The sequence below is a fragment of the Patagioenas fasciata genome, unplaced genomic scaffold (assembly GCF_037038585.1).
Source record: "Patagioenas fasciata isolate bPatFas1 unplaced genomic scaffold, bPatFas1.hap1 Unplaced_1, whole genome shotgun sequence".
In the NCBI taxonomy this organism is placed as follows: Eukaryota; Metazoa; Chordata; class Aves; order Columbiformes; family Columbidae; genus Patagioenas; species Patagioenas fasciata.
In genome coordinates this window covers 2,619,735-2,626,650 of record NW_027288510.1, presented here as the reverse complement: position 1 = coordinate 2,626,650, position 6,916 = coordinate 2,619,735, and the positions used below count along the sequence as shown (strand labels likewise).

Genomic DNA, 6,916 nt, shown 5'->3' with positions numbered 1-6,916 from the left:
TCTGCCGTTTGTTTTCCTTCTCCTGCAAAGTGGGGTGGGAAGGAGAAGGCAAAAGGCTCCGCTGCTTCCAGGCAGGGACTTGGTTGCTTGTATAACGTATGTCTGGTTCATCTCGAAGTAGACAGAGAAGAGTGGTGTTAGAAATCAATCAGCTGCCTCCTGTTGGAGGGACAAAGTGTGTTGGGTTTGAAGGCGTTGGGCAGGACAGGAAGAGCTGCCTTCCTGGGTCAGTGATGGGCGTTGGCATGTATTGTCTGAGCTGGAGCTGATGGCTGTCACCACTTGAGCTCTAGAATTACTCTGAGACCCAGGAATCTCCAGTTCCTTGTGGAGCTTTTCCAGGCTGTGGAAGCCCCTTTCTGTCACAGATTGTAACGCAGCCCTTGGAGAAGGGGGCACTGCTTGAGGTTCCTCAGTTTGGGCATTGGGGAGGCGTCGTTCTTGGGCTCACGCTGGGCGTTACGAGGAGACGTTTTCACGTGAGCTGAAGGCAGCTCTGGGTACCCAAAGCTGTTAACCGGTGTTAACAAACGTTGCTGCTGAGATTTGGGGGTAAAAGTGCCACAAATGTGATTTCCCAGGGAAAACAGAGAGATTTGTCAGTGCCTGGTTGTTCCATGGCACATTGTAGTTAAGCACAGTGGTAATTTTGCATCGATTTTACACAGAGTTACTGGCTCTAACAGACTGGTTTTATCAAATAAATGTTGACTTGCTGCACTGGTGGCCTTGTGAACAGCAGATGGCTTCTGGAGGGGGTGACATCTCCTGTGAGCCCAGGAGTGCTGAGCCCATCATACAGGGAACGACCTCCCCTCCCCGAGCAGGGCAGAGGACCCAGGGGTCCGGGCTGCCTGTCTGTGCTCCTCCCCTGCCCCAACACCAAAATACATTCCTTGGGGACAGATGTGGGCCTGGACCAAGATGTTACATAAGATGTTTTTCCAGTAATTGTTATTAAAAACACACTAAAGTCATGTGATGTTTATTTCAGTTACGTTCCCACTCGTTCACAGACCAGGCCCAAGGACATTCACACATCCCATGCACTTGGGGGCGGTTATCCGGCCCGAGATCCCATTCTCACGAGTCTGGGCTATAACTTTTTACAGTTATGAGAAACGTACTTCAAAGTACTCTGTCCAAGGCCCGTTCTATGTTATTATGTTAGTATTATGTCTTTGACCGTCCAGATGGTCATGTTAGTATTGATCTTCGTTTATCATCCAGATGGCTGGAACCGCACATCTTGCTTTTCCACATTTACTTTCCAAGAGGCTGCTGAACTGTGGCAAGGTGTTGCTGTCTGTACGGAGAACATGGTTGTAAAAGTACATCATGGAGATGCTCACACAGCCCAGAGTCAGCCACTGAAGAATATCAAAGCAAACACAGGTATGTCCCTGAAGGGCTGCCAGCTCTGCAGGGACAGAAATCGGGTCTTGGGAATCTGAGATCCCTCTTCTGCTCCAGTCAGTGAGCACAGACTGGTGCTGGAAACCGCTCAACATCCAGGTTGCCCGGGCAGCAGCCACTGAGACTGGAGTTATAAACCCATTGATTCCCCCACTGTCACACTGCCCCACAGTGCCCAGAGGATGCTGACCAGGGCCCCCAGGATGGGGATGTTTGGGCCAGGGGTGCAGTGAAGGGAACCCCGCGCCCTGCAAAAAGCCAGGGAGAGCTGCAAGGCGGGCGGGGGAGAGGGCAGGGGAGGCCGTGCCCCTGGGGACACAGCTCCATCCCCCAGCTGCTCTGAGCCCCACTCCAGCAGGACTCCCCAGGCTGTCCCGAAGCAGAGCGGCACCCCGGCTGTCCAGCTGCTCCCCTGGGACCCCCCGGCCTCTGGGCTCCAGCCTGTGCCCAGGGCAGCCAGGGAGCCCCAGGCGTGCGGGTGCCCCAGGACCTGCTCCTCCCCGCTGCCCCAGCACTGCCCTTCTCTGTGGGCTCTGCCCGCTGCCAGGGCTGGGGGAGCCCAGGCTTCCAGGCTGCTTTAACTGCCCTGGATCCCCTGATCGGTCACTCTGTGAGGCACCGATCTTGGTGAACGGGCTTCTTGTGCCATGGGCCCTGGGCAAACAGAGCTTATCAGAGCCGCTGTGGGAGCAAACATCCCTCCTTGTGCCAGGGGAGCTCCGTCCTGCAATGAGCTCTGAGCAGCTGCCTGGGAACAAGCGCCCGCTTCATCACGTCCCTCTGGATGGCCACGTCCTGCTCAGGGACAGCGCTGGCCTGGGCCGAGGATGGGGGCATTGAAGGGACGCTCGGTGGGGACAAGGGCCTTTGGTGAGCTGTGGCCAAGTCCCAGGAAGGGACAGGGCTGGAGCCAGAGCCTTGTTGGGGACAGGGACACTGGGACCCACCATGTGGGATCAACTCTACAGGGCGGGACCCAGGTTGTCTGGGAGGGCGCAGTGACCCCGGACAGGGACAGGTGAGAGCCAGGGCAGGGGATGTTCCCTCTGCTCTGTTCTCAGCTGTGGCTGCAGACTGGACCAGTTGGGGGCTGGCGGTGCAAGGGAAATGGGGTGGGCTGGAGCTGGGCACTGACACCACCCCAGCACTTCCCCCAAGCCCAGCCCTCCTCTCCCAGAGCCCAGGATTCACCAGTGCTCCCCATTGTCAGTGCCACCAGTGACTGAGGATCCCAGTCACCAGCTGTCCACATTGCCCCAGCTGTCCTCCCACCTCCCAGAGTTCCCTAATCCTGGGGTCCCTGGTGCCCCAAGAAGAGGAGTGACTCCCAGCCCCTCATTTATTTAAGGGGCTGGAAAGGGCTCAGAGATAATTGTGCTTAGAGACCCCAGATTTGAGGCTGGTGTCATCTCTAGGGGGGGTTCCATAGGGAAAGACTGGCCTGGGAGTTGAGGGGCACTGGGAGATGGTGGTGCTGGGAGGTGAGGGGCACTGGCAGGTGGGGGGATCAGGCTTTTGGGGTTGTTGCAGGATGGTTTCGAGTTGGAGCAGTGGGTCATCACCATAGGGTGTCTGGCTGTCAGGGACACACTGCTGTCCCCCCTCACCACTGTGGATGCCTGGGCCCTTCCCCGTGCAGCTGCCCCATGCAGGAAGCGGCACTGATGCCAGGGAAGGCAGCTGGATCAGTGCTCAAGGCGGGAGTGACTCTGTGCCAAGGCTGGGTTGCCAGGGCGGGTGTCTCTGCCAAGCTTTGCCCTGGGGGCTGGAGGTGTGGGGAGGGGCAAGGAGTCCTCCTGGGAGGGATAAAGGTGCCCTCACCTTTTCTGGCATCACCCAGGACTCGCTGCACCGCAGAGGAAGATGAAGGTCGCAGTGCTCAGTGTGGCCCTGCTCTTCACCATCCTGCTGTGCACCCTGGAGGATGCGCAGGTGAGGCTCCAGTGAGGGCCCCTCCCGGTTTCTTGTCTTGGTGCCCCCACACCCCTCTTCTTTGGGCTCCCCATTCCATCCTTTAAGACCCCTCAGGTATCTCCTCCTCAGGATCTCCTCTGTGTCCTATAGAGGGTCGCCAAATGCTCTCCCTTTGATGGATGCCAATGCCTTTCTTTCCATCTTTCCACTCCGCCCTTTGCCTTTCACCCTGTCCCCTGCGGTAGTGCCCCCAGATCCCCCTCCTTGAACACCCCCTCCCAAACACTTTCCTGATCCCCGCGTTTTGTTCCTCTGCTGTCCTCTTCCTCCTGCCCCCACCAACAACCTCACCTGAATTCCCCATGTCCCCTCCCCTTGAATTCTTTACCCCTCACTTGCATCCCATGCAGTCCTGTCCCTCCAGCACCCCCAGCCCGGTCCCTTGGGTTCTGCAAGTTCACAACAGTGCCCTGCCTCTGGGTCCCCCCCAGCCACCGTCCTCCTTGGAGGCCCCAAATTCCCATGTTATCCTTTTCTCCAACCCAAGCCCTGGTCCGCCATGAACAGGTATCCCAGGTGAAACTTGGAGGAATGAGGTTGGGGGGAGCAGAAGGGATTTTCACGCTCAGATGAGGGAGAATCCATGGGCCTGGGTGGGGCTGGGGACACCTGTGCCCCACCCACAGCCCCATTTGTCTCCAACCCCTTTCTCTTCTTTCATAGGCATTTCCAGGAACATTGCTGGAAGCAAGTGGAGGGTCTCTCCTGCATGTGAGTAGTGGGGCGGACTTGGAGGGCATCCAGTCTGGGGAACTGGAGGGCACCTTGGTCCTCCCCTCCCTTGCTGGGGCTGGGACATCCCAGTGACCAGTGAGGTCTCATGGTCTCTCTACAGCAGGGACTCAAACTGGGGCGAGTGAAGAGGGCTGCGGTAGGTGTCACAAGTTCTGCTGCCCCACACCCTCCCTCCCACGGCCACGAAACTCCAGGGCATCCCGGTGTGCCCCAGAACATGCCAGTGTGCCCCAGTACACTCCCATGCACCCCCTGCAGCCCCACAGAACATCCCTGCTCCCCAGTGTTTTCCCAGGGATGCCCCATTGCCCAGGGCTCCCATTGCATTCCCTTCCACCCCATCACAACCCACTACAGCCCAGTGCACCCCACGATACCCCAGGACACAGCCCCTTCCCCAGGACCTCCACTGCTTTCTGTGCCCCACCACACAAACTCACGCACCCCATTTTCCCTGGAGTCACCTTCCCAAGGACCCCATCGCTTTCCCCTGCCTCCCAGTGCACCCAAGTGTGTCCCTCACCCAACCTTTCTCTCCAGCTCCCTCTGTCTCTCAGGGTGGATGATGTTTTGCAGCAGAAACACCAGGTTCCAGATCTTCCAGATGCTGAAGTGCTAGTGCAGCCATCTCCTCCATTGCTGGTGAGCAGCATCAGGGCATCTCCAGCCCCACAAAGGGTCCTGGGTGGGCAGAACGTGGATCTAGAAGCAAACAGAGGAGACTGTCCATGCCCTGTGTCCCAGGCCACGCTGGACAGAGCTGCCCCCATGACTTTTGTTGCACCCAGCGGGGCTCTACGGACCCAGAGGGTCACCGTGCAGGCCAGGCTGGGGCTCTGGGGCCTTACAGACCCCAAGGATCACCCTGAGGGCTGGGCAGGGTTCTGGGAGATGTAGGGGCATCCGGGGCTAATGACACACTGGCCAAGGAGCTCTGGGTGCCACATGGATCTCAGGAGAACCAAGTCTTGTCCTGGGTTGATTGAGGGCTCCAACTCTTCTCTCCTTCCCTGGGTCTCTGCAGAGAGACGGTGGGGAGAGGCCTCCCCTCATGTCCCAGCTGACACTGGAGATCTCATTTTGGGCTCTGATTTCAGAACTGAAACTGATGGTGACAGCCGTGTCCTGTCCCCCTCCAGTGACATGAGGAGATGATCATCCCTGGATGACCCCGTCTGATCCCCTGGGAGCCCTGGGCCATTTCCCTCTCATGATCAGTAAATCCCTTCAGCAAAGCTACGCCTGCGTGTGGATGTGTGTCCGTGTCCATGCTCCCACTGCTGTGCCGGTGCCCGGACACCTGGGTCCTCTCTGTCACTCTGCCCGACACGTTGCCCCTCATGTCGTGGCCTCAGCAGAGGAGGTTTTTACCCTCATGATTCTGCAAGTATTGCACTAAAAAGCTGCACCCAGCGCATGTGCCTGATGTGCTGCTCTGAATCACATCAATAGTCAAAACTGCTGTGTTTGCTCCCCTCCCAACTAGAGCAAAGTGAACACCTGCATTTCACTCTCTTTCCCAAAGAGCCGATCGTAGGAAGTTACATTCACATCCTAGGATGGAAAAAAAAAAAAGAGAAATAGGAAAAGCAGTCCAGACAATGGAAAACAAAATGGAAAAACATTCTATAAGGAAACAAAAATTTTGCAAGAGGCATCCACCTGTATTTCATATCAGAAATACGCTCAGTGCCGATGTTTGCAACACGAGGTGTACAACGTGGCATTCTCTGCACTGCTTTAAATCTGTTATATAGTATTACTAGATAAGTAAAACAATGATTAACTTGTATGAAACCTTGTTTTCATCAGAGTGCACCCACTTCACCTTGTTTCCTCTGACAAGCTGTTCAACTGGCCATATGGGAGAGATTCTAAGGTAATGTCTTGAGGACTCATGTTGGAAAGTAAATGTGGAAAAGCAAGATGTGCGGTTCCAGCCACCTGGATGATAAAGGAAGATCAATACTAACGTGACCATCTGGACGGTCAAAGACATAATACTAACATAATAATATATAAAGGGCCTTGGACAGATTACTTTGAAGTACGTTTCTCGTAATTGTAAAAAGTTATAGCCCAGACTCGTGAGAATGGTATCTCGGGCCGGATAACCGCCCCCAAGTGCATGGGATGTGTGAATGTCCTTGGGCCTGGTCTGTGAACGAGTGGAAAAACAAGGGAGACAAACATCACATGAGTTTAGTGTGTTTTTAACAACAATTAGTGGAAAAACACCTTTTGTAAACATCTTAGTCCAGGCCTGTACCTGGTTTTGAACAGTGGTACTGTCTGATGGCTTTCCTCCTCGTCTCCAGATGAATGTGGTAGAAAATATAAAGCAAGGAAACGTCCTTTGGCCCAGCCGAGCGCCCCCTAGGGGAGGGGGGGCCTGTCATCCCCGGGCCTGTCACTGCCTGCTGTCCCCCCTGTGAGCAGCGAGGCCTCTGATTCAGCTGCAGTTTGTACTGTAACCGTGCATTTCTTGCTGTGGGCAGTAGCGCTCCAGGCTGAGTTGGACACCTCTGTTTCCCTCTAGACACTCTTCCAGAACGTTGTGCCCCACCACTGCCTGGGCTGCATCTGGTCCCGAAGGGACAAGAAAGAGAACAAACAGCTGGCACAGAGCATCAGAGCCACCATCTCGCAGTTCAACGCCGTCACCAACTGCGTGCTCAGCACCATCCTGGAGAGCAAAGAATTAAAGACACAGCCAAGAGCGAAGATCTTGGAGAAGTGGATCCGTATCGGACGTGTAAAGCGTTTATTTGCGACTGTTTAACGTTCCTTG

At 55.7% G+C, this 6,916-nt stretch overlaps 1 non-coding gene across 1 annotated transcript; it reads left to right on the top strand.

The window, feature by feature from the left end:
* Nucleotides 1-225: 225 nt before the first annotated feature.
* LOC139826729 (small nucleolar RNA SNORD45) lies at nucleotides 226-310 on the top strand. Its single transcript, XR_011736873.1, has one exon. It is a non-coding gene; the product is annotated as a small nucleolar RNA SNORD45 (small nucleolar RNA).
* Nucleotides 311-6,916: the final 6,606 nt, after the last annotated feature.